The 12,847-nt window shown below is 41.6% G+C and overlaps 1 non-coding gene across 1 annotated transcript; it reads right to left on the reverse strand.

Moving 5' to 3' along the window:
• Nucleotides 1–7,776: 7,776 nt before the first annotated feature.
• TRNAA-AGC lies at nucleotides 7,777–7,849 on the reverse strand. Its single transcript has one exon. It is a non-coding gene; the product is annotated as a tRNA-Ala (tRNA).
• Between the last annotated feature and the right edge of the window lie 4,998 nt (nucleotides 7,850–12,847).

Raw genomic sequence — 12,847 nt, forward strand, 5'->3', positions numbered from 1 at the left:
CTACCATTATCAGACACAATTTCAGCGGGTATACCGAATCTGCAAATGATGTTCTGGAATATGAAAGTAAACACATCCGTCTCTGATCCTGGCCAAGGCCTTAGCCTCCACCCATTTACTGAAGTAGTCCGTGGCTACTATCAAAAATCGTCTTTTCCCTGATCCTTCGATGAAAGGCCCGACGATGTCTACGCCCCATTTTGCAAATGGCCACGGGCTATCGACGGAGTTTAACATTGTTGCCGGCGCGTGGATCTTTTTGGCGAAGCGCTGACATTCTTCACACCGTCGGGACATCCTCGCGGCATCCTGTATCATTGTCGGCCAGTAATATCCTTGCGTTTTTGCTTTGTCAGCTAGTGATCTCATGCCGCTATGATTCCCGTCACCATAATGGATATCGTTTAGAATTCGATGCCCCTCTTTCCGGGACAAGCAACGTAGTAATGGTCCGAGGAAGGATTTTTGTACACACCCCATCCCGAAGATCATATCTTCCTACTTTGGAGAGTATCTTCCTAGCTTGTTTCTGATCCGCAGGTAAGCTTCCTTTTCGAGAAAGGCATGGATCATCACTCTCCAATCATCTTCGTTGCTGAAGTCTTCGTCTTGATTTGCTCTTGACAGGATATCTTCTTCGTCAAAATCGTTATGGATGTCTTCTCCTACCTGGTCTTCGATATTTTCTTCCACTGTATCTTGATTGGTAGCGAAGGAGAATTGAGATGCAATCGAAGGCTCGTATACCCTTGCTATTTTAATAGCTTCGACGTTTTTATCCTCAGCATGGATGATATATATGCTAGGGCATCCGCGTGCCTGAGGTCCCTTCTGCATAAGTGCCGGAACTGATGTTCGGGATTTGCGATGCCAATGTTTGGACCAAGGCCATGTAAGCTGAGAGGGTGTCATCGTACACATTATACTCGAGCCCTATTTGCCGTATGACAAGCTGCGAATCACTTGTCAGCCTTACATCGGTTACCCCATCTCTATTATTATACGGAGGGCATGTACGACAGCTTCGTATTCAACAATGTTGTTGGTGTTTCTTTGAATTCTAACCTAGTGCCTGTATAATCCTTTCTCCGGTTGGGGTGATGATGACAATGCCTATTCCTGCTCCTTCCTTATTTTTGGATCCGTCGACGAAGACTTCCCATCTTTGACTCGCGGTTCGAGGATATCCATTGGATCCTTGTTTTCTTCCTCGGCTTCTGGTATTCCCTTAATCTCTTCGTCGTTGTCAAGGGGGAGGTCTGCTAAGAAATCCGCCAGAACTTGGGACTTCCGAGAATGTTGAATTTCATGAATGATGTTGAATTGGTCCAGATGGGTGTTCCATTTGGCTATTCTGCCCACTTTTCCCGTGCTTTTGAGGACTGCTTCCAATGGTGCTTTGCATGGGACCTGACGAGGTGAGTTAGGAAGTATGTTCTCAGCTTTTGAGTAGCCCATACCAATGCGAGGATAAGCTGTTCGATCTTTGTATAGTTCCTTTCCGCAGAATTGAGGGTCTTGCTGACGTAATAGATAGGCTGTTCTATCTTCGTGTTGGTTTTAACCAACACTGCGCTGACTGCGTCTTCTGTTGCTGCTATGTATAATGCCAAAACCTCATCCGGATCTGGCTTCTGCAGGATCAGAATTGAAGCTAAGTGTTCTTTGATTTTTTGGAATGCTTCCTCGCATTCGACAGTCCATTCGAACTTGCTCCCTTTTTTGAGAATATTGAAGAAATGTTTGCATTTGTCCGAGGATCGGGCAATAAATCTGCCCAAAGCTGCTACGGATCCATTGAGTTTTTGTACCTCTTTCAGATTCTTCGGGGATGGCATTTCTACTATGGCCTGAATCTTGGCTGGATCTACCTCAATGCCCCTTTTTGTTACCAGATATCCGAGGAATTTCCCCGAGGTGACCCCGAAAGTACATTTCTCTGGATTCACTTTCATGTGATGCGTTCTCATTGCTTCGAAGATATTTCTCAGATCCTGGTGGTGATCTTTGTGCATCTTACTTTTGACGAGCATGTCGTCAACGTATACTTCCAAGGTTCCTCCAATCCATGGCTTGAAGATAACATCGACCATTCTTTGGTATGTTGCCCCTGCGTTTCGAAGTCCGAATGGCATTCTAGTGTAGCAATAAAGGCCATGTGGGGTGTAGAACGCTGTGTGTGGCTGATCTTCTTCTGCCAGGGCTACTTGGTTGTAGCCAGAATGTCCATCCATGAACGACAGTTCTTCATATCCTTCTACTGCTTCCACCAGTTGATCTATGCTTGGCAGGGGATAGCTGTCCTTTGGACATGCCTTGTTGAGATTAGTAAAATCGATGCATATTCTAACCCCTCCATTTTTCTTAGGAACAATGACCATGTTGGAGATCCAGGTAGGGTACTTGACTTCCTTGATAAATCCTGCATCCAGTAGTTTCCGAAGTTCTGTTTCTACTGCCTCGTGATACTCTGGAGCTACCTTTCGTATTTTCTGCCTGAACGGGGGCGTGCCCGGTTTGATGCGTAGCTCGTGTTGGATTACTTTCGGGTCAATCCCCGGCATATCTCCTAACTTCCAGGCAAATACATCCGCGTATTCCTTAAGCAAATTGGTTAAAGAATCTTCCCTCCCTTCGTCCATTATGGTCCCTATTTTGATCATCTTCGGGCTTTCTTCCGTTCCTATGTTGATTTCTTTTACAGGCTCCACTGGTGTGAACACAGGCTTCGGGTTTCCGAGGGCTGGGACGTTCTTTAATTGCTATTTAGCGTGTTTCTGTCCTTCGCTGGTTGTTGAAGTATTTGTCTCTGTGCTTAGGACATTATCATCTTTCGTCAAGCTCTTCCCAGTAGTTTCCTTGAAGAACAGGTCTATGGCCTTTTCTTTCGCGGTTTCTTTATTTTTTACCTTTCGGATCTTTCGCTGCTCTTCTTACTCGTTGTTGATACGATCCTGAGTGGCCTGGCACTCTCTCGTGGTGACCCGATCTCCCTTGATTTCCATTACTCCCTCAGGTGTTGGGAATCTGAGATATTGGTGGTACGTGGCCGCAAATCCTTTGAGTTTATGTAACCATTTTCGTCCAATAATAGCGTTGTAGGGTGATGGGGCGTCCACCACACTGAATCGGGTTTCTAACTTCATCGGTCCAGCGTTAACCTGCAACACAATGTCTCCCATGGGCTTCGTGGGTGTTCCATTGAATCCGTAGATGGTGTAATAAGAGGTCATTAACTGTTCATCATGGAGTTTCATCCGTTTGAATGCATCGTAGAATAGGACATTTACAGAGCTTCCCCCGTCTATCAGGATCTTTTTGAGGTTACAACCAGCTACTGGTAGTGTTAGGACCAAGGGATCGTTATGGTCTTCCATATCTTCTTCGATATCTTCGGCATCGAAGATAATAGGAGATTCCATCCACTCTTCATGCTCGTCCACCTCTACCCCATCGACCTTATACAATTCGCAACGGTCTTCGAATTGCTTCTGTAACCTCTTTCCTATCTGTGCTGTAAGTGAAGGCCCTGCGGCTTCAGAACACGAGATGGTGTTGATTGTGCGGTTTCCTTCCGGAAGTTGGAATGGTTTGGTTCGTTTGGATCTATCCTCGGCAATATCCTTTCGTACGTAATGTTTGAGCTCTCCCGCATCAATTAATTTTTGGATCATTATTTTAAGGTTCTTACATTTTTCAGTCTGGTGCCCATTGAAACAATGATATTCACAGTAATCTTTAGACTCCTCGGTTCTTGGGGGCTGCTTTCCCTTAGACTATGGCCATTCCAGGTTTTCCCTCCCTTTGATTTCTCGTAGGATACGAGCATAGCTAGCGTTGAGTTTCGTGTAAACTTGAACTTCGAATTTTCGGTCACCTATTCTCCGCTCATCCCTTCGTTCCTTCCTATCTTCGTGAGACCTCTCCACTGAGCAACTCCTTTTGGATCCGTGGGTTTGTTCTGCTGAATTGGTGCGGTGAGATCTCTGCGGATACGCCCTCGGGTTTTCCCGTTGAATTTCTTCAAGTCGAGCGTGCTTTTCAATAATTATTCGAAGGTCTCCCTCTGTTTTAGGTACGCTTCCTAGCAATTGATGCTTACCACTGGGTCCACGCTTCCTATGGCTTGGCAGATCTTGTGCCATCTGTTAGTGCATTCCCTCGTGGTCTCCTTGTAGCCAATTGCTAGTGAAAAGAGCTTATCCATTCCGGTGTTTACAGTCTTGTTGTACATGTATGTTCTTAATAATTTTTCTGCGAGTTGGTCGTATGAGTGGATGGAGTCTGGCGGCAGATTATCAAACCAGGACAATGCCTATCCTTTCAAGCTTGATGGGAAGTATCTGCAGAGTACGGCGTCGTTTTGCCCCCATCTAGCTAAGACACGGTTATAATACCGAATGTGCGCAGCAGGGTCGCTGGATCCATCGTAGCATTCGAACGTTGGGACAGGACACTTCAGCGGAATAGGGGTGTTGGCCAGGCGATGAGTTAAGGGCGTAGAGTTAGCTTCTCTCATGACCTCTTCTAACCTTCCCTCGCCTTGTCTACTTTTCAATTGTCTGATCTCGGCCATCATTTCATCTCGTAGCTCTTCCATCGCGCGGTGGTGCCCTATGTCCTTCTGCTCGTTATAGTCTGATTCTCCGTCGTCATAATCCGGGTCGGTTACGCTACTTCCCCTAGTCGCGTCTCCATTAGCCGCTATGACGACTCTTCGGTCCCGGTTTGGCTCTGGCGCTTTGGAATTTGCTTCATCATGCCGTTGGCTGGTCTTCGTGCTCAGGGCAATCCGATCCTTTAAATCTTGATTTTCTCTGGCCAGCAGAGCTACAGCATCCACGTAAACCTGCTGGCCCTTCTTCAATTCTTCAAGCTTAGCCATCAGTCGATGTGATTGGTTTGACCCCTGGTTGGGAGTCCCTGCTCGTGCCCCTACGACCATGGTGCCGCCTTCCTCTACGGTATGTATTAAAGGTGGCCGAGGTTCAGCTTCGGTTGCAGGCATTTCCAAATCGGGGTGTGTGACCCTCTCCTGCATGGTTTGATTTTGATCGTTTGTTGATGGCATTCCCAAAGTTGGAAAGTGTGCGGGCTGGTACGTTCTGGATTCATCCACCCTTTCTCTTGGTTGATGAAATTGATTCGTAGCATCGGTTTTGATAGCCTCTACCGCCTTCGGGACTACCACAGCCGCAGAGTACTTTGTCGCTGCTGCTCTGAGGGCCGCGGCTGCAACTGAGTTAGCGTTCATAGGTGAAGTGATTTCCGCTGTATCTTGCCTTTGACTAGCCATTTTAGCTTTGTCTCCTTTCTGCTTGCTTCGGGTGATGACCGGGGTTGTCCTGGGTGTTTCCTTTGACAAAGCTTTGGATTTTCCTGCTTCCTGCGTCTTTTCCATCACAGGTTCTTTTGTCAAAAATGAAATCTCGCGGAAGCTCGCCTTTTTTACTCGTAATCCGTTCTTTCTGCACAAGGGAATTTCAAACAGCGAAAAACGGGAATATCCGTGTGAATCAGGTTAGTTAGCGAAATATCTCATTCCCGGAGAGGGTTAATACATGCGAGTTACAATACACGGGTTAAAGTTCTATTAAAAGAGATCTTTTAACAAAGACTACGAAAATCCGCCTGAGAGACAGGTTTGCACGGGATCTAAGGAAAACATAAATCCGTGGATCAAAACAACAAGTCTTATCGGTAAACGAAAGTATTGCCAGAGCCAACAAAGATAATAGGTGCGTTTTGGAATACAATAAAGTTAACAAACGATCTGTACGGTCCGATTTAATAAATGAAGGCAATCATATGCCGGCTTAAGATGAAATCACAGGACAAGATAAATCTTTTACCGGGACGAAGTCCCTGTTTCTAGCGCCAAATTGTGAACACTCAAATCACGAAGGCATCAGAATGCTCACAACCAGTCATCGTAATCTAGAGTGATTTGTGATGATGATGTCTGAGTGTTGATTCCTTGGCTCAAAACCTTTGGGTTTATCACAGCCTCGTCTAACAACTCCGTGTGGGGCGTTTGCGTACGGGATACAAGTAAAAACAAAGAAAACAAAGCATATAAGTAAAGATTCATGGGGTTAGGAAAATATAACGTGCTGAAATGTAAATGAGACCGAGGTTTACGTGGTTCAGCACTAAGGCCTACATCCACGGGGTATGTTGTTTCACTATCTTCCTCACAGTTACAAGAGTAGTCGAATGACTTTGGTTTACAGTGATTTGTGATGATGATGTCTGAGTGTTGATTCCTTGGCTCAAAACCTTTGGGTTTATCACAGCCTCGTCTAACAACTCCGTGCGGGGCGTTTGCGCACGGGATACAAGTAAAAACAAAGAAAACAAAGCATACAAGTAAAGATTCATGGGGTTAGGCAAATATAACGTGCTGAAATGTAAATGAGACCGAGGTTTACGTGGTTCAGCACTAAGGCCTACATCCACGGGGTATGTTGTTTCACTATCTTCCTCACAGTTACAAGAGTAGTCGAATGACTTTGGTTTACACATCTTGTTTATTCTAAAAGATTTACTTACACTCAAAGTCTCTCTCTCCTTCTTTTTCTGATTTTTCCGATCCCCCTTCCTCTTGGTGGAGAAGGGGTATTTATAAGGTTAGAATGTGGGACCCATCTCTGAAGGCCGTTGGAACCTTATCTTCTTGTGTCTTGTGTTTATCACGCAGAGGTCTGCGTTTCCCCCTTGATCCCCTAGATACATCCTCGCTCGTTCCACAGGTTGATCGACACGTACACTGCTCAGAGTGTTTAATGCGGGTAGTTGAGAGGTCTGCTCGTGTCAGATAAGTGTCTTCTGCCCCTGTCACGTCCGTGTCAGCTAACTTTCTCTCCACCGTTGATCTTAGCTCCTTTTGGGGATGAGGTAAAGTAACTCCTCAGGATTTATTCGGTGTTTCGTAGCGCATCATGTTTTGATGTCTTGGCTTGCATGCTTTCCACGTATCTTTCTATATACACGTGTCTGATAGTGAGATATATGTGTACACAGAAGCTTCTCCTAATTGAGAAAACGTCAAGATAACAATACATTCGGGGTGATGATACATTCAGAAGACGGGGCAACAATTCATACCAAGGCATGAATTCGATTTGTTGTCTTTAAGTTTTCTGCTTGGCAAATTTTCTGGAACTCAGAGCATTCTATTCATTTTTATTTTCTAGACATAAAAATGGCTAAACGAGACTCAAAAGTCACACAACAAAAGACAATGTTAGATAGTGTGTCTGGCTCCCCATAGGGAGTAAAGGATGTAATTCAACAGTCTGATATGAGAGGTTTATCTTTTGTGAAAGAGAGAAATCATAAGAATCTCATTCCTAATTCACTTAATCTCTCAGAAACAGTCAAGATTATGTAAACATGGTTATTGTGCAGGCATAACTATACTGGATTTTTGATGGAAAATGTTGTGATAAAAGTAGTGATAGGTGGAGGTGGTGTTGCAGGTTTAGCAACAGGCTTGGCACTAAAAAGGGTTGGAGAAAGCTGAGAGTCACTGGTCCTGGCTTGAATCTTTTGTCAAATGCTTAGATTTCTCTTGAATCACTTGGTGTTGCTCACAAACTTACTTCTATCTACAAACCTTACAAAAAGTAATTCATTCAAATTAACACTCTCTATGAATTTCCTTTTGTATTTCATTGGCTTCAAGCACTGAAACAGTTCACAGTATATAACTTCACGGGTGTATGCTCTGACAAAACAAAAAAAAAAAAACAAAAAGAGAAAGAGAAAAAAGGATGGAGAAGTGGGGCATCGATCCCCATACCTCTCGCATGCTAAGCGAGCGCTCTACCATCTGAGCTACATCCCCAACTTGTGAGTAGAATAGCGTAAGCAATTGTTCCTTTAGCTTAAACAAGAATTTTCAACTGTTGCATCACCACAGGGACCAAGCCACCAAGGTGTCGTCGTCCGGTGCATTACATGACCAGCTGTAATTTGAGGGTGGGAAAACGTGAGTCTACTAAACTCATTCCATTATATTAATAAATCGAATGTACTTTGTGGTTAAACGTGAAGGCTAGAGCAGTTCCTATGGAATGAACAAACTCATTCTATTATATTAACAAAGTTTGTTCATTTTGCTCCCACTATGGACTCAACAAACATGAAAAATGGATGCTCAAATCAACAAATTTGTACATTTTTTCATTGAGTTGGAACGTGTAGCGCGCGCTTGATGGAAGGCCGGGCTGGCTTCGCTCAAACGCTGGCGCTTGTCTTTCCACTGCCCACTTGTAGTTCAAACTCCAGCGTTTTTTGTTAACACGCCGAGTTTTATTAAAAGTGCCAACAGCTCCTTCCATCCAACGACTGTTACTCATTTTTGTTTCCCTACAAATTCAGTTCATCTCGAGACTTAAAACTCACACCTTCTTCATCACTACCTCAAAATTACAGAATTTCATACCATCTCAATTTTTCTTTGTTCATCTCCGAACAAAACTATTCATATCAACTCACTCTACCAGAAAAAATCCCATCTCTAATATTAGAGCATTGCTCGGTCGAACTCACATGCGTTGCTATCTCAAGCATGTTTGTCAATGTTGGTGATCAAAACTATAAGTCTTGATTTCTAGTTTACTATAGCTTAGTCTCGGACTAGGATAAAAAGTGTAGTTGAGCTCAAGGACTTCATGGCGATTCATCATACAAGAAGAAGAACTACTCAAGGAACCGGTGGAACTTCTCGACAAAAAGGTATGTGAAGACTTGAACTTATCTGTCACTCAAAAGTCTATCTACTCTATCTCCTACTTCTTGAGACAAAAAGCCGTATGCTATATATAGACTTAGATTATACACATTTGGTATTTGGAGCCGAGTATACCTCGCCTATCTATATCTCGAAATATGTGTTGCCAAGCGTTTCGCTTCGACCATGTTTATCTTTACCTAGTGACGAAAGTCATGATATGTTTCAATCACTTTGAAAATTGCTTTGACGAAAAATGGTGTAACAACTGTATAACGTCCTCTAAGAATGTTTCATTGGTTGGAATGAGAGTTTATATTACATAACCAATGATGGACATAAGTATTGTTGTGGAAACACATATGTGCATAAGTCCTATCCCTTGAACCAAAGTTTGCTAACTTTGTTGATCAAGAGAAACCGGAAGAATTGCTTGTTTCCAAGTCCGCGAACTCAGTCCGCGAACTACCAAACTTCTCATCCCGAGAAATTCTGCTGGAGTTCACAAACTTGTTGCATGCGTACTAGTCCGCGAACCCAGTCCGCGAACCGGCGGAAAGTCTTTGCCGAGATTTTCAGCTGGAATTTGTAAACTCTGCCCGGTTGCTTAAGTCCGCAAACCTAGTGTGCGAACTTAAGAAGGTTATATATCTGAAGATGATTTCTGAACTTAAACTTATAAAGACTAAGGAATGCAGTTTGCAAACCGTGGCTATAAAAGTTCATGAACCGATTCAAGTGAATCAAATCATCTTTGCTTCAATTGTGTCTTGTGTAGTACATAAGATTTCCTTGCAATTGAACAACTCTCTAACTAGTTCATTTGAAGTCATTTGAACTAGTTATGGTGAAGAAGAATATGGTTGGTATGAAATGCTCATATGACTAACCTTTTGGTTAACTATTGTTGAACCAACAATGTACACTTTTGGGTACGGTTAACAAACCTAGAAGCGTGCATTTCATTTGTGTATAACAAGATAAGTTTTCGATCTAATGGTTGAGAAATATTAGCTTGAATCTAAATCGGGTTTTCATCTAATAGTGGATATTTTTCGCTTTGTGACCAAGGCGAAACCCTGATTTGAAAGACTATATAAAGGATACATCTAGTATTGTGCAAAACTAATCCCCACACTTCACGTGTGATACTATTTTGCGTGTTAGAGTCGATTCTCCTTTAACCTTTGGTTTTCTTCTTCTAAAACCAGGTTAACGACTTAAAGACTTCATTGGGATTGTGAAGCCAGACCGATACTAGTTTTATCGTATTTGTGTGATCTAATCTTGCATCTTCTATCGTACGAGTACAATCAGATTGATTGGTTTGAGATTAATATCTCTGATAGGAAAGATATAAAAAGTAGTCACAAACATCCTCGTCTCATTGTTTGTGATTCCGCAACATCTTGTTTCGCTACCACATGATAAAGATTGTTGTGAGGGGATTGATTTATCTAGGCTGTTCTTCGGGAATATAAGACCGAATTATCAATTGGTTCCTGTTCACCTTGATTATTATCAAAAGACGGAACAAAAACTTTAAGGTTTTTTTGTGGGAAACAGATTGATCCTTTGATAGACTTGTCTGTGTGAGACAGATTTGTTTATTGTCAAAGCCTGCGATTTTGGGTCGTAACAACTCTTAGTTGTGGGTGAAATCAGCTAAGGGAATCAAGTGCGCAGTATCCTGCTAGGATCAGAGGATATCAAGGATTTTGGAAAAAGAATCGTGTTACAAAACAGTCTTCACTTTTTGCGAACAAACTGAACTTCACATATATGCAATTAAGGAAAAGTTCGGTTACCAAAATCTAAAAAAATAAATATGCGAACAAACCGAAATCCACATATATCCACTAAGGTAATTTTTTTTAAGTTCGGTTAAAGACAAACTCAACATAGTGGGCAAAATAACAAAGTTCATTTACAAAGGTTCAACAGTTTTTTTTTTTTAATAATGGTAACATTCAGTTACAAAACAGTCTTAACACTTTTTGCGAACCAACAGAATTACCGGTTCAGTAACCTAATTTTAAATCTCGTGTAACTAAACTTTTCTTCGTGTTATTCTTTTCTGGAAGTTCGGTTAAAAAACTAGGGTTTTTTTCGAAACTCCTCTTAACCGAACAACACATTGTAACTTCCATTTAAACTCTATGTTGATTATTTCTATTCAATTTAACCAATCAAAATCAAATTAAAAGTAATTGGTTTGTGAGAAAATACCTGCGAATTTTAGTGGTGGAAGTTTCAGGGTTATTCTTGCGTCTTTGACACCCGATTCTGAATCTAACTTCCGGTTCCACTTCTTTATTAATCTAAATTTCACTTGAGAGATTTGCTAGATGTGTTAATGGGGGACCTTCTCCTGGGAGTCTTGGGGTTTTCTTTTTCTTATACTTGATCGATTAACCGACGATGAAAATTTTATGAATCGTCGATTAATCGATGTTGAAAGGAAGAAGAAGAAGAAGAAATTTTTTCCCCCCAAATCGTTTCTGTTCGGCTAGGGTAGTGGAGGAGTTGTTTTGTTAATAGATTAGGTTAATATTTTGGTGGTTATTTAGTTTTAATTTTAATTAGGGTTAACAACAAATTAGTAATGTCGCTATTTTAGGACACCCCTTATAATTATAGGGAATATGGCTTTATAAAACAATGGTCCCAAAAAAAACCCGGTGTTCTAAGGAAAACATGAAGTTGTCGCTAATCTGCCTCATTCAATCTGAACGATTTTTTAGGGACTACTTCTTTTTTGTGGGGGACTACTGTGGGTGGATAGTGAAAGTAAAGTTGGGTCATCCCTTATCTGAATTTTTTGCTAATACCAAAAAAGCCCTTGAAACTCAAATTAGTGTTAACGTAATGATTTCTTAGTGTTAGTGTAATAATTAGTGAGTTAATAATATGATAGGTTTGTTAGAATCAAAATTATTGTGAGAAATAAGAAGAAGAAGAAGAAGAAAAGATGAACAAAGAACCCAAAAAAATCTTTCTAAAACTCAATGCGACGAACCGAATGATGGATTTTATCAACCACAACCAGAAAATGAAGTTATGGGTACTCATGTATTGCTCAAATTTAGTCAATGTAACTTGAATTGTGCAAAAAAAGGAAAAACCGAAAATTTCAGGAAGAAATTTTGGCTAGGTCAAAGTGGTTCGGTTACCTAACCTTCCTTGCGACGTAACCGAACTGTTATGTACGTAGAGTTCGGTTAGTTCAGAAGACGCAGGTAACCGAACTCCATTTTAATGTAGGTTGTTCAGCTTTAATGGAGTTTTTGCTTTCAGAGAAAAGTTCGGCTAGGAAAAAATGTTGCGACGTAACCGAACTAAAAGTTCGGCTGGGAAAAAAAAATCGATGTAACCGAATTCAATATATAGGATTTCATAGAAAAGTTCGGTTAGGAGAAAAAAATTTACTACATAACCGAACTAAAAATTCAGCTAGGAGAAAAAGGAAAAAAAGTTGCGATTTCGGTTGGGAATTTTTTTTTGCGAGGCAACCGAACTTTTCTCTGAAAGAAAAACCTCCATTAAAAGTTGAGTTCGGCTAGTTCGACAGATTTTTTCACATAATTCCTAGCCGAACTTCTCTCTGTAACTTCCATTTTCAACTCATTTTAATGATTACTTCTCATTTTCAACTCATTTTAATGATTACTTCTCATTCCTAGCCGAATGAAAAGTAATTGGTTTGTTATAATTTTGATTTTGTGTTCTTAATGATTTAAATTAAGCTATATATAGAGGTGGCGGTGTTGGTGATTTGAGGTGGTCGGTGGTGGTGAGCGACGGTGGTGATGGGAGGAGGTGGTTATATATATATAGGTGGTGGTGATGGGAGGAGGTGATTATATATATAGGTGAAGAATAGGTTAGTCATTTCCACATTTTAGGACACCCCTTATAAGTTTAGGGTAGACATTTGTATCACAAAGTAGTCCCCCGCCTTTTTTGAGTCGTCCCCAAAAAATCGTCCTTCAATCTGCAGCGATGGGCTCTGCATAATGAATGGGCTTGGGCTTGGGCTTGACGAAGGTTAGGAACGCAGTTGAGAACTATTTATAATCAGAATCTGGAAGTGAGCACGTTCATTGTTAA

The sequence above is a fragment of the Papaver somniferum genome, chromosome 6 (assembly GCF_003573695.1).
Source record: "Papaver somniferum cultivar HN1 chromosome 6, ASM357369v1, whole genome shotgun sequence".
Lineage (NCBI taxonomy): Eukaryota > Viridiplantae > Streptophyta > Magnoliopsida > Ranunculales > Papaveraceae > Papaver > Papaver somniferum.